This window comes from Pholcus phalangioides, unplaced genomic scaffold (genome assembly GCF_987345545.1).
Source record: "Pholcus phalangioides strain wild (caught in Gottingen) unplaced genomic scaffold, Ppha-v1.0 ptg000007l_1, whole genome shotgun sequence".
NCBI classification, from domain to species: domain Eukaryota; kingdom Metazoa; phylum Arthropoda; class Arachnida; order Araneae; family Pholcidae; genus Pholcus; species Pholcus phalangioides.
This window is the reverse complement of record NW_028301600.1, coordinates 43,942,072-43,968,200: the sequence shown is the minus strand read 5'-3', so window position 1 is coordinate 43,968,200 and position 26,129 is coordinate 43,942,072. Positions and strand designations below refer to the sequence as shown.

The following is a 26,129-nucleotide window of genomic DNA, read 5'->3' as shown; positions in this document are numbered from 1 at the left end:
CAATGAAAACTTTTTGGGATATGATTGTATAATATACATATCTTTCGTTTCAACAATCCTTGATATTCTCAATTCAAAATGATGCAAATGAAAAAGTTTTGAACGTATTGCTTAGTTTTGATTCGTTGCACAGAAAGAGCTGTATAAAATACGGTGGAAAAGTTTCATAGCGATATAGATGTGAAAAACGCTTGAGAAATCAAGTTTTTTGTGAAGTAAAAAAACAAAAATAAACAAATCTTTAGAAAACGTCATTCAAAGATTTATTTGCAAAATAACCAAACTAAGATCATTAAATTCGTTTTATTCAAATGATAATAACTTCGCTTCTAGTTATCGAAGAGACAAAAATAAAACATTTTTAGATTCTAAAATAACTGCGCTTTCAAATGAACAAATAAAAAAAAATTAAATTTTGTCGTCATTTAAATTCGTCATTTCAAAACACGCAATCACCTTAAACTGAATATAAAAATAGATTTGTGACTTTCAACAAGAAATTCACGGCATGTTGATAGTTGAAAACCACCGGAAAACATCAAAATTAAGCAGGAGGTGCCACGAGATGTCCCTCTCATGCCAGAAGAATGAATGTGCAAATTTTCACTTTTTTAGTTTTCAGCTGGTTGTATCCCTTATTTTGCTAAGTTTTGTCAGAAACGCGAACGTTTAACTCCTATTGAAACGTATGCTACAAAGCATTTTAGGGAAACAAGCACTCATAGAGTAACATGGGTGGAGTAAACATTCAAACGTCATTTCCCACGTTTCAGAAATTTGCACATCCATGCTTCTGGCATGGGGGGGGGGGGGATATAATATCATATTATGTATTACTCATTACTTATATTATTACTCATTACTTATATTATTACTCATTACTTATATTATTACTCATTACTTATATTATTACTCATTACTTATATTATTACTCATTACTTATATTATTACTCATTACTTATATTTTTACATATTATTAACATTGTACAATTTTGTAATCTCATTCCGAAGGATGTCGCAACTTTGAAGGTCTTTTTTTCAAGTGGTCTACCACTTTTAAATTTTCAGAGCTGCGACTAGGTACTTGGTCATGCATTTTATCACCCTCGTACTCGTAATGTTGAACGAGTTGTCAAAGGAAAACAAATTGTGGAATTCGGACTTCCAATCATTCTGCATCCAGAACACGAGACCAGCTTTCTCTCTCCTCAGTTGCGGCACCGTTTAAATTTCTTATAAAATGAACCTGTAATAATAATAATAATAATTGGCAATTCATTAAAAATGATAAAACAATATTCACATACAAAACAACTAAGGGGAATTTAGTCCCGAACTGGTTATTAAAATAAAAATACTTGTATATATTAAAATTATTACAATAATTTCTGTTACAATTCATGACAAATAAATAAAAATACAATAATTAATGGCATAAAGAGTAAAAAATATTACGTATTATCAAGACGAGAAATAATAAGTGGTGGCAATATATGTACAATTGGTGTGAATAATAAACATATAACGGAGGTGAAGGGGCTGTGACGCTTATTAAATATAAGAACATGAATCAACATTTGCCTAATACAATACTGTACATCCACTCCATTGCAATACACATGCAAATGTCCAAGTTTTTGTAAAAAGAAAAACTCGATGTTATTGACAACATTTTCCCCCCTATTTAGTTTATACATGGAGTTAATAAAGCAGAAAAAAATTCAAATTTTACTTTAAGAGAAAAAGTCAGAGGGTGAAATTAAAAGTGGATCTCAATGCCTGGAATTTGAACTCACGATTTTTTATTTTTATTTTGAAAATGTGTATAGTTGCCTGTTTAAACTCAATGTGGCCATGGTATTATAATATAATGAGAAAACTAAAATGTGTTTTGAGTATAGTTTTGTGAACTAAAGGTCGTGAATAAAAGTAATATTGAAGCGATCGAATGAGCGGGATGAGGTAGAAGGTAAAGGAAATTGATTCTTTTTGATTATATCATTACTGATCTATAAATATACAAATATCGTTGAGGTAGAATCTGGAGTTGATGGAGTGTTATAATTATAAGTCAAAAGCCTGATAATTTTCTTTTTTTGTAGACAAATAAATAGAAGTGATATATTATAATATATATAATCACTTCTCCCCACATACTGATAGACCATAAAGTAAATAAGAGTGGAACATTGGGTAGTCGTAGGTTAGGAGAAAGGTTTTACTCACGATAGGGTTTAAAATGATAAAACTTGTATAACATGAAACGCAGTTTGCATTGTAAGTTAATTGGTTGATATGGGAAAGGCATTTTTAAATTCCGGTCGACATGAATTCCAAAGGGAGAAAAATAAAATATAAAAAAAATCGCGTTATTTTTATAAATAATATGAGAATTGGCATTTGTTCAGTCAGTCTATTCTTTTCTCTCTCTGTCAGTGCGTAACAAACCTTGCATTCTAGAAATGGCCCTCCCTGTCCTGGTAGATTAGGGGTCATTCCATCCGCGCTTTCAACAATAAGTCGTCAAGATGATAGTTTCTTGTTGTGTTTCATGAGCGAGAATCGTCTTAGTCGCGCTACGTCGCAGACAAGTTTCATTAATGACAGCCGTGAAAACACATGCTCGCGAACAATTGGACGATGCTATACTGTGCGAGTGTGTATAGTCAGAAGAAAAAGAAAAAAAAAAAAGACACCATATAGAAAGAAGACGAAGGTTTGGTTGGTGTCGCTGTTATAGGAATAGATTGAAGTGTTTTTTTGTTGTTGTTGTTGTTGCAACACAGGCGTCACGCTATGGGAACCTCAGCGACAAACTTTCCTGCAAACGACTTTGTGATGCAAGTCGTCGTCTTCTTTCTCAATCTCACCCTTCTTATTTTTTCACTTGTATCTGCCCCCGCATTTCCTGTAAAGTTTTCTTTTTTTTCTCATTCCACACCATCTTTTGCTGATGATGATGACAGTTTTTATTTTGTATTCCCCCCTTTAAAAACTGTCTAAAAGCTAGCTACAATTTAAAAAAAAAAAAAAAAATTGTTGGCTATCTGTCAGCCATATCAAAACCAAACGGCCTATAGTGTTCCCGTCTGTCTCTCAGAGGTTAGTTAGTTAGAGATGGTTGGTATCAACCAAAGAAATCTCGATGACCGTTTGTGTGCTGCTGGCAGTTCCTAAGCTGGATATTTTCTCATTCGTGAAAATTATTTATTTACTTTCAACACATTCGCTTTCAAAAAAACGTTTTGATTTTCTCAGAAAGGGATCTCCTAGCTTTTCACGTGGTAAAAAACTTCCTTATACGTTGATTTACTTCAAGTTTTTACCACATATATTTGATTGTGTATGCTATCCCATGCCAGTACAAAATTTTACATATTTCTAACACTTAATTTTTTTTATAAATTTAAAAAAAAAAAACCGCATTAAAAACATCTTGCACGCATGATGAAATAACATGGCATCAATGAAATTGAATAAAAATTGATTCAAAATCAAGGAAACTGTTTAGTTTATAAAATGAGAAAAAAGATTTGAGACCCATTCATAAACACTTAGGTAATAAAACATTTAAAAAATTAATTTTTAAATTTCTACATAAGAAAGTTTTCCACCATGTTAAAAGGTAGGAGACACCCCCCCCCCCCCACTCACTTGTAAGACATCTGATCTGTTTTTTCGTCTTCAAATAAATCAAGTTGATTCACAAACTTTTAGTAAACATTTTAATCGAATTTTAATCCTATTGATTAAAACTCAACTAAAATTTTTGACTGCGATCAGTAATTGATCGATTAACCGGACCGATTAATCGGACCAGCCCTAGTAAACATCAAGTAAAAGAAGAATTGCCACGGCAGGGAAACAATCAACAAAGAAGTAATCAATTCAATAAGTAAAAGGCCAGTTATATAGATCCGGAATGTACGGCAGTATTTCTCAAAGTGTGCGTCGCGGCTCCTAGGACCGTCGCCAAACTTTGTGATGGGCGTCACAGCAAGTTGGAGGTTCCCAACGATTTTGTTCACGTGAAATCATTGAGGCACATTTGAAAATCTAATTACAAATAAAATGAAGTTAAATGAAAATTATTCAATTGTATGTGATAAATATTAATGATAATCTATATATAGTTTGAAATAAAGAATTAAAACCAGATAGGGAGAGATCTGTAAATGTGTGCCGTTATCCACTTGAGTGATATGTAAATGTGGCGTTGGCCAATTGAGTAATTTGTAAATGTGTCTTTGGCCCCATGAGTGATCTGTAAATCCACAGTGGGTCATTTAAGTGATCTGTAAACGTACAGTGGGTGATTTAAGTGATCTCTAAATGTATAGCGGGTCATTTAGGTGATCTGGGAATGTGTCGCGGGTCACTTAAGTGATCTGAAAATGCTTTTCTGGCCGATTAATTGCTCTGTAACTTTGTCGCACGTTACTCAAGTGAATTGTAAATGTGCCGTGGACCACTTGAGTGATCTGGAACTGTGCTCCCGGTCACTCCAGTGCCACCTAGTTCGTTTCCACAAAATTAGGTTTGGGTTTGCGGGCCTCATCAGACAACTCCCAGGGCCACATTTAACCCGCGGTCCATGGGTTGAACATATATGCCTTATACAGTAATAGGGAAATTATTTCGAGATTTCCGCATGGACACAAAGGTCATATAATGCCGATAGAAGTTTCAATTCATCCTCACGGTATGCAAAACTGTATATGTATATTGTTTAAGTGTAATTATCAAATTATCAATTAACATTATCAATTAGCGTCTGTCAATGATCAATTACAAAGAGGTTTTTTCGTTACCTTTCTTTCTTTTTTTTGTTGAAATGAGTATGTGGATGAATAAGAATCGTCTTTGAATGTTGTTAGTTGTGTGGTGAGAGAATGACTCACAGAGTCTCACGTTCTTTTTACCCTTAAACTAAAGAAGTGACTCACGAGCTTTCTGTTGAACTTGTAAGACACCTGAATCACGGAAGACAAGAAAAAGAAAATGAAATAAAAGAAGAAAATCGACAATTTTTCTAGCTGTGAAAATTCTTGTTGTCGGAGGGAATGACACAGAAATGGGGCACACATATTTCTTTGCCACTAACAGCAGCTGATGTCACTAAACAAAGCCAAAATACCTCTTTTTTTTCTTGCATCATGTCGTTTAGAAACCGTTTTTTTGTTTTGTCGCTCCAAAAAGAAAGAACGAACCCAAAAAAACTACCGGTATCGTCTTAATTATAACTTTATTAACGCTCGTAGGATAGACATAATACGTATTTACTACAAACTTAGTTTCTTTTAAACCATATATGCTCAACCCGTGGTCCGAGGGCTAAATGAGGCCCTCGGAGTCGTCTGATGTGGCCAGCGACTTCAAACCTAACTGTTGTAAAAATGAACTAAGAGGCACATAAACAAATCGCTTGAGTGACCCGCGGCACAGTTCCAGATCGCTCAAGTTTCTCACGGCACATTCACAAATAACTTAAATGACCCGCGGCACATTTCAAGATCACTGAAATGACCCGCGACACATTTCCATGTCACTTAAGTGACCTTCCGTGCTACTTCACCAAACACCAACTCCGACCACATCGCTATATTATAATTAATTGCTATTAACGAGTTGGGTTGGAAATGTACTGCCATTAACGAGTTGGATCTATCGGTGGTCGTCTCAAACTCGTTAGGGAAAAAAATATCTTGTTATATATATATATTCTTTCCCCGGTTCGAGCCTGGGATCTGATGGAAAATTCCACGGTCGTGAAAGACCTTCGGTGCTGTTCTAGATCACTTGAACAACCAGCAGCACATTCGCAGATCACCCAAATGACTCGCTGTACATTTACCCGAGTGTTAGAGATCACTTCAGTGACCCGCGGCACAGTTTCGGGATACTTACATGACCCGTAACACATTCCCACATCACCTAAATGACCCACGACACGTTTCTAGATAACTTAAATGACCCACTGCATTTATAGATCACTTGAGTGGCCCGTGGCACAGTTCCAGCTCACTCAAGGGGGGAACGGCACATTAAAAGATCACTCAAGTGGCCAACGGCACATTTACGGATCACTTAAATGACCTGCAACGCTGTTGCAGATGACTTAAACAAGTGGCCCGCGACACATTTTCAAACCAAAGAAGTGGCCTACACTCTCCCAAAGGTCAAGCACCCTTGTTGTAAACGTATGTAAATTAAAAGAGTGGGAGTGCGAACTCGGTTTCCAATGCAAACATTTTTATTGATTCGGACACTTATTTTTTTTCCTCTTACATTTTATGAATTCTTCTGCGCAATTCAACGAAATTTCTTTTGTATACAGGGTGCCCTGTAAGTCCTAATGAGGCTTTTATCTCATCAATTTTTCGTCGCAGAGGTATGATTCCAATTTAGAAAATGCTCAAAATGCGTTTAAAAATCACTCTTTAACAGTTTTGAGAGAGAAAATACAGTGTGTAACGAAATAGAAACTCTAAATTTTTATACAGTCCCTGTTCCTCTAACTTCTAATTAGAAAGTTGTTGCCCTGTCTCTACAGAGGCCAGCAAAAAAATTCCACGTTTCCAAATGCAATATTCGCTAAGATATTTGAGTTAAAAAAGGGGGTTAAAAGTTGGGAAAGAACAGCATAAACTAAGGAACAACACTGCTTTCCCTCATTTCTTTCATAACTTTTCTCCGATTTTTTTAATTCAAATATCTCAGCAGAATCTCGCTTAGAAACACGAAATTATTCTTTTTTTCCTCTGGGGAGACAGGGTAACCAACAAATACAAATACAAATACAAATACAAATACAACGCCACAACAGGCAAAATGCCCAACGAGGTGGCTGATAAAAAGATGCCCATAAAAATATGGTTGTCATATGTTTTTAACAACTTTCTAATTAAAAGTTGGAAGAATAGGGAGCGTATAAAAATTTAGATTCTTTATTTAGTTACATACACACTGTATTTTCCCTCACGAAACTGGTACAGAGTGATTTCTAAACACATTTTGAGCATTTTCTAAATTGAAATCATATCTCTACGACTAACGGTTGATGAGATAAAGGCCGCATCAGGACTTACAGGACACCCTACCCTGTATAAACTCCAGTGTGACGTCCATTTATGTAATTAAATTGCCCGCAATCATTTCAATGAAAAATTCATCTTCTCGTTGAAACATGTTGAATAAAAATTGATTAAAAATAAAGAAAACTGTTGCGGCAAAAATTTTGAGCTCTATTCCTGAATATAGTACTTGATCAATGTATTGGAAAAAACCCCATTATTTATTTTAATTATTTTTTTTTTTTTTTATATTTTAAATAAGATTGAGTCAATCAAATTTTAGTCTTTTTCCTCATTTGATGAATTGAACAGTTTTCTTCATTTTCAGTATTTATTCAATTAAATTGATGTCATGCTATTTCATGGTGTTAGCAATACATTTTTTTTCCTCAATGTCAGAAAACTTGCAAAAAAAAACTATTAAATATATGGATTAAATATAACATCGTGTGGCATATACAATCGAAAATATATGTGCTAAATTTGAAATAAATTCATGGTCAAAATATCAATTTTCACCATGATTTGTTAAAATGAAATATATTATTGAATTTAAATATCAGTTTTTATTGATATTTCTATAGAGCAGGGGTTCTTAATCTTTTTTAGCAGCCGCTGCCCGAGATCAACATGATCAATTTCGCTACCCACGGGGCTGTTTGTTTTTCAAAGTTAATGCAACCATTGACGCAATAAGTACATTCATAACAGGGCTGAAAGTGGATTTGTAAAACTCATATTGGAAGCCTCTGCGTCCCTTGGGTTAAGAACCCTTAGGTTGCCAATTGGGGTTCCGTGACACTTCTTTTGAGGTTCCGCATGATCGGATACCACGAAACCCTTAAGAATCCCGACTCGGGATTTTTGGTCTCGTAGCAGATATTCTCCAAGAAATTTTTGCATAAAATTTCATGTTGTCAAGGCAATTTAGCACCCTACCAAACAATTGAAATTCTCAATTATTATATCACTGCTCACTTCCATGACTGTATGGACTCGTCAACATTTTCCCGCTGGTCGGAAAGTTTTTTAGCACAATTTTTTCAGTCATTCGGAAACGAATATAAATTGCAAGTTCTAGTGCCGTGGTCTCTTAGTCACTGAAGGTCAAATAAAACCATCAGATAACCCATGTGTGAGATGACCAGATGAGGTGTCCGCAAAACCGGGACATTTTCAAAACTCTCATTAGGTGGGCATTACAGAGTAAAATTGCAAACTAATAATGTATTACGAAAATATTATTATAATACTTCTACACAGAGGTGCAAAAACGAGTAAAACATGAGAATATGGGAGCTATGGTTGTCAGACGTCCCGTATATACGTGATTGAAGGGCGTATGCCATGAAGGGTGAGATGCGTTACATTATATGCTGATAAATTACTTGGGGGGATGGATAACTTAAGTACTCTTAGTCTCATAATGTGACGTTTATGTTTCTACGAACAGTCGATCCTCGGTTTACGAACTTACTAATTCGTTCCGGATGTCCGTTAGTAAACCAAATTGTTCAGAAACCCAAATAGCCCCCCCCCCCTATAGGAATCAGAGTAAAATTGATTATTTCGTTCCAAGGACTCCCGAATAGTTACAGTGTGTTAACTTTCACCGCAGTGCTTCACGCTCAAGTGTGCAACGTAAAACCGATTGAAATCATTACACTGAAACGCTTTCCCTAGAATAGATAATCCCAACCTTAGGAGATAACAAGCTTAAATCCCATATCGGAGCAAAGGCCGGGCTACGTCTGGTTTCTTTTATACATCATCTATAATCTCAGTGTCAAAGCCCTAGAATTTCTGCCTGCAATCTGGCCACAATTCCTTAAAAAAACTCAATTCATTTTTCATTCCATTCATTTCTATATGGGCTACAATGTAGAAAAATTCCTTGACTTTTTTGTGTACATGCTTTATTCGAAGTACCTCAGAGTAATTGTTACGAGGGGCATTGCCAAAATAAGAGTAATCATATTCAATACCAGAAGAGAGAGGAAATGGGAAAAACTAGCATTTTTGAGAATTCTTATGACGTTATAGCGCAGTGGTTCTCAAATGGTGCTTCGTGGAGCCCTTGGGACTTCCCGACCGCCTGAGGAAAATAATATATATTAATAAATTTGAAATTAAAATGAATTTTGTAAATTTGATATTTTCAGTTTTTCTTGCTAACGGAGGTCAAGCCTACGGAGCTCAGCCACAGAAATTATACACTAAAAAGTGCTCCAAGAGTAAAAAAAACTCAGAGAATCGCTGTTATAGCGAATGCTTTCTAATTTTCTACTCGCTATAACCCCTAATATTTTTTGTATCTTTAACACGTTAGCTATTTGACAATCACTTGCAAATCACTCGTTATAGCGAGATTCTCGTTATAACGGACTTTTACTGTATTCAAAAATTTGTTTGAGTTCCGTAGAACAGTCTCATTATATAATCAAGGGCTCTGCGAATCAGTTTTACAACTATCAAGGGTTTCGCGAGGAGTTTTATGTTGAAAACCCCTGTACTAGAACATACTTTTAAAGCTCTTTGACCATGTCAAAACATATGTATGATCCCTCGAAATTGCAATAATTTGTATGGAGAAAATGGTGCTGCCATCTGTTTGGCCGACGCGGCAACGGAATATTATTGGAGTAATAGCATGCTCAGTCATTCATTCACTGTATTTGTACCGTTGAACTTTTCAAATGCGTTCGCCATGAAAAGAAAAATCGTTTATTTTAAACAAGTAAATCAGAGTGTTGAGTTCCGCATGCCTTCAAGTTGGTTTGATTGTCATTAAGCCATCGCCCCGTTTAGTATATTTAACTTTAGCTGCTCCGCTTCGTTAAGTTTGGTTGTTGCCGAAAAAGCAGTTAGCAGCTCTCACTCACACCATTGCCTTGATGACCCGAATCTATTGAGATCTTTATTCTCGACTTCCGTTCCTTTAGCAAAAATGTCTTATCTACATTCTTCTTTCCTTTTCTATACGCAAAGAAGGAAAAGAAAAATCTCTCTCTTTCTCCTTATTGTATTATTATTATTATTTCTATTGCTTTCCTTAAGACTTAAAGAATGAAGTCAACCTTATGAATGAAGCAAGTGTGGCTACTGATCCGGAAAACCATGCAGCTACAGTGAATTGCCTCCATCTGATCTTTCGGGTTTTCTGAATACAATGATCACACCTTACGCACACAATACAGCTCTATGTATTCATTTCTAATACCTTTTAGGGTAAGAATTGCTGGTTGCAACGTTTGGACTCAAAGCTGCATTAAGAGTAGCTTTCAAGTGGCTTTGCTTGGATCCGTTCATATCCTTCCACATCAATATCCAATAATGATTCCTGCATTTTGTCTCCATTCACAGACAGCGGGGGCCATAGGCACCAGTCAGAACACCCCTCCCCCTAAAATGACGATTTCAGACAATTGTTGACAGTTTTCTGTAATTAGCTGAGCTCAACTTTGTAGAGTTTCAAAAAAATTAAATTTTTTGGACATGAAAACGCTGCATCTCAACCGGCATTGACGAGATATCTCGCCTTCTTAAAAGCCACTTATTTTAGCTTTCACAAGCTCAGATATTATGTAAAGTTGATTTCTCAATGGAACACTTTTCTCCTAAGTACCCCTTACTTTGCACCTACTGAAAATCGGAACAAAGCCTACTTCATTAAAAAAGCTGCGGCATATTGACGGTGGTTTAGTGATTTTTGCTGTGCCGCTCAAAGGGTTAAAAAGTTCCATTTATGACAAGCACAAGAAGTAAGGAAAGCTGTTTCCTGGCTTAAAGTTGAAGATAAAATTTTTATTTACTATAAATTTACAAGACGTAAGGCTGCTCCGTGTTCACCTCCATGTAGCATCATGGTTTCCAACGGGGCACTCACGCCCCTTAAGGAGGGGCAATATGATTTTTAAAGGGGCAATTTTATTTTCAATGGGAGCAATCAGGATTTATAAAAATTCATATTTAGTGAAAAATAATTTAAGAAGTTCATATCCAAAATGAAAAAATAATTCGAAAATTAATGAAATTCATTTCCAATGAAAAAAATAATTCAAAAATTAACGAGAAAATTCATATTTGCAGTGGCGGATTGAAGTCGGTTGAGGCCCCGGACGCAAAAGAAAATATTGGGCTCCTTGAACTAGAAAAAAAAGTGTAAAGTTTGGGTTTTTCGGACCCTTCAGAAGTCGGGGCACCTGGAGTGCCCGACGTTAAATCCGCCTCTGCATATTTGATAAGAAAATAATTTAAGAATTAATGAAACAACTCTGAAAATCATGTTCCTCAAACCAATCTGAGATAATTCCAGCCCCGTGGGAGGGTGCATTGTCCTGCTGGAAATAGCCATCATCATCGGGAAACATTTTGGCTATAAACGGGTGCATGTGGTCAGCAATGATGTGGAGGAGGGCATTGACGGATGTTTCCAATGGAAATAAGGGGACAAGAGTATGCCAGAAAAATGCTTCCCAGACCGTGATTCCGACACCCGTTTGAACAGTTGTCATGTGGCATGCCAAATCCATGGCTTCGAGCTGCTTGTGCCACACACGGATCTTGTCGTCAACGTCATGGAAAAGAAATTTTGCCTCGTCACCCAAGACGACCTTCTTCCATTCATCAAGTGTCCAATTTTGGCGTTCTCTAGCCCACAAAAGCGCCGTTTTCTTCAGTTTTGCAGTGAAATCGAAGGGACTCTGCTGGTCACCGGCTATTAAAATCAATTCGTTTTTAAGGCGCGTATACTGATCTTGCAACATACGACCACTGCAGCGGTTAACCACGTTTGTGCCTTTCTTTCCTTTGTGTTCATTGAAAAAAAAAACCTATTCCAGGTGAATCCAGTTCAAACAGCTCAAGAATCGTTCACAACACCGTACAAATTACTGAACAACAAATTGTGAATGTTTTCATTGCATGATCTGCGTGCTAATGTATATGCGCCTTAAGATCCGTCTTGTAGAGCGTACGGATATGCTTTGCGATGATCCTGAGTTGTATTGCGCTGCAGTTTGTTGCGTTGTAGCTCTTCTGTTGCTGCACACAATGCGTGTCAGTCGCCTGGCACTTCTTTCGTTCACAAGTGATTTCCACCCACTATTCTGCTTTCCGCTCGAAGTTTTTTGGCTTGGCTGCCGTTCTTTGAAGACTCGAGATACTATTGTACGAGAAAAGCCAAGACGGTTAGCGTCTTCGGAGATACTGGAACCATCCCTTCATGCCGCATTCAAAGTCACTCAAATCTCTTGTTTTCTTCATGAACTGGCAAATTGCAACGTTAACTGGTGCTTCTAACCAGGAGAAAGCTTTTTACCAGTAAATCTGGTTTATTACGTCAGCGCACGTGCTGTACGGACGAGTCGATGTTTGAATGATGGGTGTTCCTAATTTTTTGGCCACTGAGTGTAATACCCAATGATATGAATAATATCGAAGAGTTGGTAAATTTGAAATGTATTAAGAATTATTCGTAAAATACAATCATGTATAAACCGGATTTATCCCATTTACTCTCTGTAATAAATATATTCACTATAATCCTCCATAATGGGATCTTAGTTTTTAGAATTGCATTTTTAATTGGGGGGGGGGGTTGCTGTATTTTAGAAATATATGATATCCATATTCATTATGGGCACCTTTTCCTCAGCTACCTCGATGGGCATTTTGTGGCCTGTATTTGTATCTAGTTATCGAAAAAACCTTCTAAATATAGATTGATGCTTAGGATCGGACCATTATCGTGCTATTTTCGTTTTCCGGTATCATTATTATTTTTGAAATTATTTTGCAACGATCACAATCCATCATCTATCCATTTTGATGATCATTTAGCGTGACAGATGTATCGATTCATCGGATGACAGACATCGCTATGAAGACTTATTTAATGCAAAATACGGACTAAGAAAAAAAGAATACGGACGCAAGTTACATATCGATTGAGGTCATGTCCATCGACGGACACGACCCCATTCATAACATGTCGTGTTGCACCACCCACTACATATTTAGCATTGTGAGGGGGCACCCTTCGTCTCTCATCTAATAATAATGGTACATAATAATTTTTTTTTTTCTCTTCGCGCACAAACTACCTACATACTTATTATTGTATACCAATTTTGCATAAGGCAGAACAAGGGTGTTCAACCTTTAGAAGAGGAGAGTGCGCGCCACTTCATGATCACTTTCAGATCACTTAGGTGGCCCTCGGCACATTCCCAGGTAACTTAAGTAACCCACGGAATATTTACAGATAACTTAAGGGACCCATGGCAGAGTTACAGCATTCAAGTGGTCCGCAGCACATTTACACACTTCCAGATCACTCAAGTGACCCTCTGGGCTGAAACCGCTTGAGTAATCTGGTAATGTGCCGTGGGCCATTTATGAGGCAGTCATACTGCCAATAAAATTACACATGGACTTATTTATAAAACGGTATAACCTTCGAGGTTTTTCTCTTTTATATAGGAAACTCCTCACCAACCCCATTTAAGAAATAAATCTGCCGATTCCCCCTGTATATCCCGAGTTTCCGTCTGTATTCTGTTGTATCCTCCAAGGGAGCCCCAACACATCCCCTCACGAGATCCCTCATATAGCCTCACCCTAACCTCATATAGTTACTGACACACACACACGTAACCTCTCTCTTTTCTTGATATATATTTTTTATTATTAATTTCAAAAGGTGGCTGCTGTTCATTTACCATTCTTTCTTGGAGACACGCTCAACCATCCCTCACGGATTCCTCCCATAGAGTTTGATTCAATTGGTGTCTCAGCCAATCCCTCATCGGCAACCCCCTGTCGTTCTTCCGCGGGCCATTATATTCCTCATGCTGTACACAAGTGCCTTTTTTTTTTTTTTTTTTACATATATCTACTTCCTCTATTGTATTGTCCATAGGCCAACGCAGGAAGCCCTTCCTTTATAGGCACTCCTTCCGTCCTTCCCTTCTTAGGCCCAGAGACATTACCTCAGCCCTCTTTTCTTTATCTTGAAAAAAAAACGGGGTTTCTTTTTCCATTCTTATTTCATATATATTGAAGCTTCTTTCTTCTTCTTCTTTTTTTTTATAAAACGTGGGGCCCGGTATAGTATATCACAATATGTGTACTAGACGGGCATGTATTCCCGCGCTGGTACGGTATACCCAGGCACGTGGCCGGCTTGTGTTATGTACGATATTCCTCAGGGTTGCCACTAATGGTTTTTACTTTTTCTTTCTTTCCTATGTAGGCTTTAGTTTATACATGCTCAACCCGTGGCATTTGGAATCATCTGATGTGGCCCACGGCGAATAACCAAACCCCTCAAGTGGCCCGAGAAAGATTATCAAATCATTTAAGCGGCCCGTGGCATATTTCTAGATTACTTCAGTGACTCGCGCGAACGAGTGCAAGAATGTGAATGACCAAAAGAGTGACTAGGGGAGCGGGGGACCAGGTCAGTGAGTTACCAAAAGAGTGATCTAGGGGGTGTGCAAGCATATGAATGACCAAAAGAGTGACCTAGAGAACAAGGGACCAGGTCAATAAGCCAGCAAAAGAGTGACCTAGAGTGTGAGCATGTGAATAAGCAAAAGGATGACCTAGAGCGTGTGTGAGCATGTGAATGAGCAAAAAAGTTACCTAGAGAGTGAGGAATCATGTCAGTGAATGACCAAAAGAGAGACCTAGGGTATGTACAAGAATATGAATGACCAAAAGAGTGACCTAGAGAACGAAGGACCATGTCAGTAAACCCCCAAAAGAGTGACCTAGAGAGTGTGTGAGCATGTGAATTATCAAAAGATTGACCTAGAGAGCGAAGGACCAGTGAGCGACGAAAAGAGTGACCTACAAAGCGTGTGAGCATTGCAGTGACCTAGAGCGTGTGCAAGCATGGCAGAGTGACTTACAGAGAATATACAAGCATGCAAGTGCCCAAAACAGCGTGCAAACATGTGAATGACGGGAAGAGTGACCTAGAGAGTGTGTGAGGAAAAAAAGTAAAATATCATAAGAAAATACCTGTTACCTAAGTATTTTCAAACAATTTCTCTGTTATTTTGAATGCATTTTGAAAGGTGACATCTCCAAATTTCTCGGGAAGAAAATCTTTGTGCCCCATCCAAAGGTCGAGCCTGCGTACGCCCCTGATGACAGGCATATTTACAGGGGCTGGGACTTGGTGGGTTATAGCGTAGGGCGGTGGATTGGGGAAATGAGCGGATAAGAAAAATTAAACTAGAATGGGAGAAGGCGGCAGAATTCGTCTAGCCCACTGCCGCCGGCAAAACCATAAATCCGCCTCTGACCATCGTGTGGTCCGCAGATCGAGAAACGCTGCTGTTACATGATGATCGTAAGTCGGTAGCCTTTCAAGCAGAGAATGTTTTGATCTTTTTTTTGGTGGAATCGTGTCCTCCGTAGTTCTGCCATCCTCCTCACCTACATGTAACAGGCTGCTTTTTGGCTGCTTAAAGATTAGATAAAAGCAAACAACTTGAGCAGTAACTACTTGAGTCTTCGGATGATAAGTAGAGTTTTTCGCTGATAAGACGGACAACGAAGAGCAATCAATGTGTGAGTACAGCCTAAAACGCTATCGCCCTTCATTGGGGCCTTATCGCGAGGCTTTACTAAGCTCAGCCCTCCCTCCATACAGCAGCTATACCAAGTCATTTCACCGGAAGCCAGTTTTCCTCTTGGACGTGATTCTTCTTCTTTTCCGAAAAACTCTCTTTCTTACATTATTATTATTATTATATAACACAATAAACGTCGTGCCTTCTTGGTTTCAAGTCGCTCGCTATCGGCCATTTATCTACGATAAAGATTGATATTCAATCGCTAGAATAAATACGATTATGTTTTATTTAAAAAATAGAAATGATTCGAAAGAAAACTGCCGTTTTTCGTGATGACAAATTGGTTCAACTGACGTGGCCTTTTTGTGCTGTTCAGTCAGAAAAATGAACAGAGACAACATCCACGAATGAGTAGGGTGGATCTATGGTGGTGATCGCCCCCTTTCCAAGTGAAATGCGATAATTCATGAAATTTTCGGAACTTTTATATGATGATATTGCAACGAAAAATTAAGCAACAAATTCAAGAAAAATTCGACTAAAACAGGGTCATTTATCAAAAAAAAGTTGGGTTAGGGGGGAAAAAACAGAAAAACAGAGTACTGTCAAGGAAAATACGGGACACATGGTCACCCCATGCAAGCGATTTGTAAAATCACCCCTCCCTCCCTCAACAGCGATCTCTAGATCCGAAAAGCCTCCCCTGCGAATGAGGAATATTATTGGAATTACACATGCTCGACTCGAGGCCTGAATTATGTCCTCGGAGCCCGCGGGGATCCGGAACTTTCGCCACCGACATCTTGCCCCTGGAACGTTTCGTCCCCGTTACATTTGACCCCCGGAAATTTCGCCCCTGGCGCATTTGGACCCGAAAAATTCACACCTGACATTTCACTTGCCCTGAACGTATGAGTGACCGTATGAGTGATTGACTGTGTGAGTGATCGAGTGACCAAGTGAGTGTGAAATGGACGGTAGGAGTGCGTTAGTGACCGTACAAATGACTAATCGAGTTGCAGAATGACTCACCACGTGAGTGACCGTATCAACTAGTGTGCAATTGACTTACCACGTGAGTGACCGTATCAACTAGTGTGCAATTGACTTACCACGTGAGTGGCCGTATCAACTAGTGTGCAATTGACTTACCACGTGAGTGACCGTATCAACTAGTGTGCAATTGACTTTATGAGTGAATGACCGTATGAGTGACCACGTGACTGACCGAATGGCCGTATGAGCGACCAAATGAATGACCTCATGAGCGACCAAGTGATTAACTGTATGAGCGATCAAGTAAGTGATCGAGGGATTGACCGTGTGAGTGACCAAGGGTGTTACCGAGCGATGAAACGTTTGAGTGAATGAGTGACCAAGAGTGAGTGACCGATTAAATCTTATGTAATTTTCCAAGTGAGTGACTGAGTGATTGAGCATATGAGTGACCAAAGGAGAGACTGAGTGATTGAGAATATGAGTGACCAAAGGAAAGACTGAGTAATTAACCGTATGAGTGACCGAGTGACTGGCCGAATGGACGTATGAGTGACCAAGTGAATGACCGCATGAACGACCAAGTGATTAACTGTATGAGTGATCAAGTGAGTGATAGTGGGATCGACCGTGTCAGTGACAAAGGGAGGAATTGAGCGATGGAACGTTTGAGTGAATAAGTGACTGACCGAATGAGTGACCAAGTGAGTGGCTAATTAAATACTGGTGTAAGTTTCCTAGTGAATGATTGAGCGTATGAGTGACCGAGTGGCTGACGGAATGAAAGACAGAGTGAATGCTTGAATAAATTTGCGAGTGACTGAGTGATTGAGCATATGAGTGATCAAGGGAGAGACTGAGTGATTAACCGTATGAGTGACCGAGTGACTGACCGCATGAGTGACCGAGTGACTGACCGCATGAGTGACCGAGTGGTTAACTGCATGAGTGACCAAGTGAGTGACTGTATATGTGACCAGGTGAGTGACGGTACGAGTGTCCAAGTGAGTGATCAAGGGACTGACCGTGTGAGTGACCAAGGGAGTTACTGAGTGATGGAACGCATAAGTGAATGTGTGACCAAGTGAGTGACTGCATGAGTGACCGAAAGATTGATAAAGTAAATAACCGTATGATTGACCCAGTGAGCGATTGAGTGATTGACAAAGTGAGCGATTGAGTGATTGGCAGAGTGAGCGATTGAGTGATTGGCAAAGTGCGAGGCTGGAGTGCCTGCAAAGATGATCCTCCTCATCCCCTCCCTTTTTATAGGTGGTTACGTAGCACTGAGTGACTCACACTTTAATGGATTCTAAGAATTTGGAATTTTCAGTTAAAGCATAAAATATTTTTCCCAAATTTACGACTCACACCGGTGTGGTCACTCACACTATCATTCATATATTCACCCATACGGTCACGCGTACGGTCAAGGTAGGCAAAATGACAGGGGATCAATTTCCGATTCACTTGATTACTCACTGAGTCACTCATAAGGGCAGGGCAGGTGAAATGTCCGGGGATAAATTTTCAATTCACTCGATCACTCATGTATTCATTCACTTGGTCACTCATGCGATCAGGGGAAGCAAAATGTCACGAGTAAATGTCCAACTCACTTGATCACTCATGTGGTCACTCACACCATCATTCATATGTTCACTCATACAGTCACGCGTGCGATAAGGGCTGGCGAAATATCAGAGATAAATTTCCGATTTACTTGATTACTTACTGAGTCACTCATATGGTCACTCACTGGGTCACTGATATGGTCAGGGCAGGCGAAAGGTCAGGGCGAAATTCCCGGTGTGAAATGTCCGGGGCGAAATTTCCGGGGGCTAAATGTACCGGATGTCAGGGGCAAAATTTCCGGGGGCCAAATGTACTAGGGACGAAACGTGCCAGGGGCGAGATGTCGGGGACGAAATGTCGGAGGCGAAATATCGGGGGCAAAGGTTCCGTGAACCGAGCGCACAATTCCAGATCCCTTAAATGTCCGAGTGGCGTGGGAGGGGGGGGGTGGGTGTAACACGCTCGTCTACCACCGTGAAGGTTGCTGTCACATTCCCAGGTTCAAACCCAGGAGAAAGAATACAGATATATATTTTCCCTAACGAGCTTGAGGCGATCACCAATAGATGGCGCTTTCATTCCCAACCCATCTCATTAATGGCAGTAAATTGCAATACAGCGATATGGCTAGAGTTGGTGTGTTTGGCGAAGTGACAGATCACTTAAGTGCCCCGAGACATTATTCCAGATGACTGACGCGGCCCTTAATACTTCTCCAAACAAATAAATGGCTCGCACTCTCGAAAAGGTTAAGCACCCTTGATTTGAATTATTAAATAACCCTTTTGTGCATTCTTACATGATTAAAAATTTTTTTGCTCGAGGCTGTGTTGTCTCGTGTACTTTTTTTAATGAATCGTTGGTATTTTAACATTTTATTTTTTTTTCCTTTTTTCAACTGATTCTTCCAGTTTATGGAAAAAACAAAAAATAAAGGGGCAGAATATCTTGTCTGGACTCCATACAGGTCCTCGATCATATCGTTCTTTTTTAGAACCTCTTGAAAGGTCGCTAATTTAGATGATGTATCGAGAAAACTCCGTCCATGCGTCTTCTTTCAACCAATTTCACCAGAAATACCCAGTCTTTTTGACATCCGTTCAACTTTTGTTTGTTGTTGTTTCGCGGATGGTCCTCAATTTAAAATACTATACACGCACTAAATGACAGTCAATGCGTATATATGTATCCCCGTACTCTGTGATATTCATTTACTTTCTTTTTTTTTAATCAACATACGGCGTGTATAGCAGGGGTCTTCAACATTTATTGAGTCGCGGGCGCTGCATATGCCAGTTCTTAACCTTTTTCAGCCGTGACCCAAAATCAACAGCACATGATCAACTTCGCGATCGTCGGCTATTTTTAATTTGAAAATTCCTGCCGAATGTTTATGCAAAGGTTTTTAACAGCTGGCTGATGCGAAGATATATTTTTGAAAGAGAGGAAAAAAAAACAAACCTGACTGCCCCTGCGCGGGGAATCGAACCCACGTCTCTTCATTTCCCGGGTGAACGCCCTAGACCACTAGACTACAGAGACAACGAACGTCGCACAACTTTCTTTGGAGCTCGTGTGTACTGAACGGGACCGTACATGAACGGTCGGACCTAACTCAGGTCAAAGTTCACAATTGCTGACAATGCCACCAGATGGCGACTTATCCGAGGATGATGATGTATGGATAAGTCGCCTTAAGGAGGACCTTTGTATCGATAACGGAGAGTGACATCATTCTTGGATGAATATTTATGGTCAACAAAATGTTTAGTTTTCGAACCTAGTCAAACTTAGTCTTAATAGGTGGGCTATTGGGGCCTGAGAGCCCAGGGTCCCTGAATCAAAAAGAGGGCACCAGGCTATTAAGAACTTTCAATAATTTTCAAATTATTTCTTTCATAAATTCTGAATTTGCATTAATTCTGGAATTATATTTCTATCTCTAATTTTAAACTATCCTTCATTATCTTTCATTAATTTTAGAATTATTTTTCATTAGTTTTGGAAATTCTTAATTAATTCTTGAGTAATTTTTCATTAATTCTTCAATTATTTTTTACAAAACCTGGAATTATTTTTTACCAATTCTGGATTTATTTTTCATCAATTCAGGAATCATTTCTTATTAATTAGGAAATGTTTTTCATTAATCCTGGATTGTAAGGGGACGCTTACGACCCATCTGAGAAACCCCTGTGATCCAAGTTATGGTAGTGACCTATAGGTTAAGAACCCCTGTGCCCAATATCAAACGAGGAGAGCAGCACCCTTATGGCAACTTTGACATAATTATGACTGGAATCTGTATAATTGAGGAGCTTTTTTATTTCCAAAAAGGAACATTTCCACTTTTTTTTTGAAATGCACTTTTTAAAAAGGTTTATGAATCTTTGAATTACGCTCTGTCAGATTATGCAACCGGGGATATTTTCGGTAGAAATTACGATGAAAAGTTATTCATTTTTCTATCAAAAGGTAACATATCCATCTTTTTCATACACGTCGGTATTTTTCATCTCTCGATAACAGACGCCCATGGCAACGAAAATTTTGTCCGCTAATGAAGAGTGCCCGTTAATGGATAGTGATACATTGTGAGTCTCGACGATGTAATTCGAAATGTGTCAGTGGAAGTGTCCGTTATAGGAGGTTTCATGTTTCTTCTGTTACTCTGTAAGGGTTCGTTCCTGGTCTAAGTCAAACCTTCTGAAATCAATGGATGTCGTAGAAATGTCCAATTTTTCAGATTTAACCAGCTTCAGTTTTGATCAGAAAGTTTTTTCCAGCATTTCCATTAATTTTCTTTCAAAACGGAACATTTCCAAAATGTAAATGTAGATAACTCCCTTGAATGTTTATCATCAAACATAATATTTAAATATTCTTATACCACTTACTTCAGTATGGCTATTTTCCACTTTTATAAAGCAGTCCATTCCCGAGGAAAAGGGTTTTTAACTCTTATATGTGCTAATTTTTGCGCTTATTTTCTAGTTTTACTGCACATATTTTTCTTTTCTCTTAGGTTAGGCCACACTTTTATTGTTTTTAATGTATGCATACTTTTCATTTTGAGCATATTTTTAATTTTGGGTCCTATTTTTGCATTTTTAAATGCAGTTTTTTTTTTTTCATTTTTGCGCATATATTTTCGCTTTTTCCATTTCATGCATATTTTTTGTTTCATGCACATTTCGGTATTTTTAAATGCATATTTCCACAATTTTTTTTTATGAACTTTTTACAGTACTTCTACATGTATTTTTTTTTTTACATTTTTCGCGTACATTTTTCATTTTTTAGTGACATACTTCGGCATTACTAAGTGGATTTGTTTTTATTTTTCGCCTATATTTTTCATTTTATGGCGTATCTCAGCATATTTAAATACAGATTTATCTTTATTTTTGGTGCATGTTTCAGCAGTTTTAGTCCATATTTTAGCATTTTCGGTGCATATTTTGCCACTTTTTTAGTGCATATAATCCTGGCTCTAATAATAAGGCAGGCAGGCAGGCAGGCCTCCTACCTCTGTGTCGGGGGAGGGGTAATCAGGATATCCGCTCATATATTGTTCTAGCGGAAGAGGGCTTCAAAACAACGAGGAGGAGCAAAAAACTTCCCGCAGTGTCGTCAGCGGATGTTGCACAAAGAATATACCATTTAACCACAAGGAAAAAAAAAGCAAAAGAGAGAGAGAGAGAGAGATACTCTTCTCTTGCTGTTGAATGGCTGAGCTTCTTCGGCAAAATGAATGTACTTGATGGCGGCGCGAATCCAACACTCTCTGTGGGAGTAGAGCTAAACTAATTAGAGCGAAAAACGAAAAGAAGCCATCCTCTCTGAGTTGTTGCCCAGCGGTGCTCCTTCCGGTACACAAACAAAATTATCCTTTCCTTTCATAAATATCTCACAGGTTTATGGTCAAGGTAAGCATTGTCACACACAATCGTGGACCTGCCAACTTTTTCTTTCGACTCGATCCTGTTTTCTGGTTTAGTGGATTTTATTTAGGATCGTTGTAGATTGTAAGGAAAAGGAGGTTCTTATTCTTTTCTTTTTTTGGAGTCGTGAGCACCGTCTATGCCCTACGCGCAAAAAAATGACCAGCGGGCCAAATGTGGCACTCAGAGTCATCTGATGTGTCCCGCGGCCTCAAGCATAATTTTGTAAACGCTGAAATATTTGAATTTGAAAATCGGAGAAAAACAGCATAAAAACACACAACGCTGCTCCCCTACATTTATGATGTTATTTCTCACAACTTTTCTCTAATTTTTGAATTCAAGTATCGAAAACGTGAATTTTTTTTTTTTTGTGGTTTTCCTCAGAAGAGACCGGGCAACAACTTTTTAATTGGTTTTTTTAAAAGAACAGGGTGCCCATATAAAAATTTAGATTTTTTATTTTTATTTTGTGGCACACTGTATTTTCACTCTCAAAACTGGTACAGGATGGTTTCCGAACACAATTTGAGCATTTTTTAAACTGGAACCATTCCTCTACGACGAACGGTTGATGAGATAAAGGCCGAATCAGGAATTATAGGACACCCCGTGTTAAGCAAATGAGATGTTCTGAATGCTGTTACATGACAAAAAAAATATCGTCGCTATTTAAAAATATATGGGATGTTACAGTTCAGGGAACACACTGTATTAATATGCTCTACATAGATTTGAATAGGATAAAAATGTAATTTATTGTTTGCACACATGGTATTTCCTTCCAAAATGAGGATTAAAAATCGTTCTTGCTTTGCTTGTTAAGATAAAGGAGACGCGTGTGTGTGTACCTTTGAGCCATTCTGTGCTGGTGTATTATAGAAACTTCATTAACATAACATCTCACAAGTAAACATCGAATGTTTAGGACATATATGCTGAACCCGTGGCCCTCGGAGTCATCTGAGTCACCTCAAACTCCTATATTTTTTTCGAAGAAAGACAAATTTTTTATCATTTTTGAAATTTTTATTGTCATTTGTAAAAATGAACTAAAACCGAAGCATTACCAGATGGTCACTTAAGTGACCCGTAATGCAGTTCCACATCACTTCGGTGGCTCGTGACATATTTCCAGATCACTTAAGTCGCTTGTGACACATTTACAGATCACTTAAGTCACTCCTGGCACAGTTTCAAAACCCTTAAGTGACCCTCAGTACATTTTCACCTCAATCAAGTGGCCTCGGCACATTTCCAGATCACTTAAGCTGTCCGCGGCACATTCCCAGATCAATTAAGTGGCCCGCGAGAAGTTTTCAAACCGATGAAGTGACCCGCACTCTCCAAAAGGTTGAGCACTCTTTATTTAGGAGTTGGTTAGAAGTATCAATGCCGAACTATACAACGAATGTCGAACTCAACTCAAACTATACAATGTCTTTATTTGAAAAATATAAAGAAACTCACATGTTGCTTTTTTGATAGCAACACTGCCAAATAAAGTGTTGAGATTCGAGATACGAATCTTATAAGCATGACGTGGGTCATTCTTCTTGCGATTTTGATGATCCTTGTAGAGAAGAGCCATAGTCTCATGGGAATCAACCATGAAACAATCGTTATAACCACTTTGAGATCGAAGATAATTTTTTTCTTCTTCAAATTTCTACCACGTGGCATCCAACAAAACTTAACCGCCAACACTGAATATATGCTCGTCGAAATTATCACGATCGATCATCCGGACATTCGACGTGTCACTTCCCACGATTGATCGGTCAAAAAACAAAATAATTTTACAATCGGTGAAAAAAACAACATGTATATATATATTTACAGTAAATGTCTCGCCAAATACGATCTCAAAATTTGATGTCTCACACACACACACTTTGATATCTTCACTTAAAATATATCTTTAACAGCACAGTCAGACAAATTTAGACGTAAGATTCCTCTGATAATAACGGGAAAGAAAAATGTTAAAAAAAGTGATTTTTATCTAAACAAATAGTATATATAAAAGTGAACGCGCACGCAGCAACATATTATCCAGAGCCGCCCTTAGGGGTGTGCGAAAGGTGTAGTCGCACCGAGCCCCGCGGTTTGGGAAGGGGGCCACACTCATGATATTAGAAATGAAAAAAATATAAGTGTATCAAAAAAATTCATTTTTTTGTAGAAAATAGTTTCTGAGCTTTCAACTGATTTCATACTGGAATTTTCATTATTTCTAGCATTATGTTTTTCATCAATTCTGGAAATGTTTGTTTCATAAATTCTTAATTTCCATCCGTTCTAGAATTTTTTCCTCTCGTTAATTCTGAAATTTGATGAATTCTGAGATTTATTATTTCATTAATTCTGAATTTCCATCAATTCTGGAATTTTTCTTTCATCAAGTCCGAATTTTTGTCAATTCTGCGGTTTTCCTTTCGTTAATTTTGGATTTTGATCCAGTTCTGAAATTTTTTTCCTTCATTAATTCTGAATTTTCATCGAATCGGGGATATTTTCTTTGACTAATCCTGAATTTTCATTCGTGTGGAGATGCTAGAACTATTTCTCATTTTTAATTCATCAATTTTAAATTATCATTAGAGTTCACAGATTATTAGGCCCTAATTTTCAGCAGTTTTGAAATAATTTCTTTCACCAGTTTCAAATTTTCTTTTGTTCTGAATTTTCATCGATTCAAAATTCTCATTAATTTTTGCGTTAACTTGCATTTAATTGCGTTTGTGTATTTTTTTGAGTGGATGGGGTTTTTTTTTCGGCATTCTTGAACATTCCGTGATATGGGGGATACCGATTCCTCTTCCCCCCACCCCACAAAATATATGAAATCGGGGCTAAGCAGGCCCGAAATTATTTTCGCACCGGTCCCCGCGTCTGATAACGGCGGCCCCTTCTATTATCCGAAACGGATAATTAATTGCGGGATCGATCTCGAAATGAATACAGGGAACAAATTGTTGCAATAAGTACAATAACAAAAAAAAAAAAACCTTTCAGAGAGGGAGTATAAAGAGAGATAATTCTTTCCCCCCGAAATTATTACCGGATCGCGTGATTCCATCGACATCCATTTTACAGCCTCTAAGACATGAATTAACATTGGATCACACTCGTGTCCTCCTATGTATTAACGATTTTCGTAGTTTTCTTTTCCTCGTGCAACATACTGTGCATGACATATATCTATTCTGTGACCCCCCCCCCCTTCATCTTGCTCAAACTTCCATCATCCAACATGAGCCGGGTGTTGGCAATTTCATTGGAAAGCCCCCGTGACCTTCGAAGGTCGTTGACTAGGTTCCCCTCCTCTGGATAAACAATGATCCATCCTATACCTGAAGTCGATCCACCAGTTAGTTCTCTTTTTTTTTTTATATATACTGTATATGTATTATATATTATTACTATCTTCTCAAGATATGTTCTTTTTATTATTTTCTTCTCTTTATAGTCTTCACAAAACAGGCCCCCCCCCTCCCCCCGTTCTTCCCAAATCATATCAAGAAGCCTAGTGACAGCTAGAGACAAAAAAAAAAAATGCTAGCGTCGTTGCCCATATCTAATGAAATTATTTTCTCTAATATATATCGAGGTTTTTTACCCTTTATATTATAGTGATTGAAATGACAAAATTCTCATAATTAATCTATCGTTCCTCGTCCAAGGAAGTGAATTCGGTTTCGGCCATGGCCCTGTAGGCTTTTAACCGGCTTCTTATATTGATTTGCTATTTAAACCGTTTTATAAATTTTATTAATAAAAACACGGAAAGATACTGTGGAACCTCGTTTATACGACGTTCTAGAGGCAGAGTCAAAATGTCGTATGAATGTGTAAGGCTGGTATTACACTATAAAATTTTGATAACTTTTAAAAAACTTGAAAAATCTAACCAATAGGGTTATTGGTTACATTTTAGAAAATGCAACTGG

General features: G+C 38.1%; 1 protein-coding gene across 1 annotated transcript in view; it reads right to left on the bottom strand.

Annotated features, from left to right (window-relative positions):
• Nucleotides 1–383: 383 nt before the first annotated feature.
• The window catches only part of sty (sprouty signaling antagonist), an 85,657-nt gene continuing 59,911 nt past the window's right edge, over nucleotides 384–26,129 (bottom strand). Inside the window, exon 2 of the transcript XR_016192834.1 lies at nucleotides 384–1,246. The gene's annotated coding sequence lies outside the window, so the exon portion shown is untranslated. The remainder of the gene's footprint in view (nucleotides 1,247–26,129) is intronic.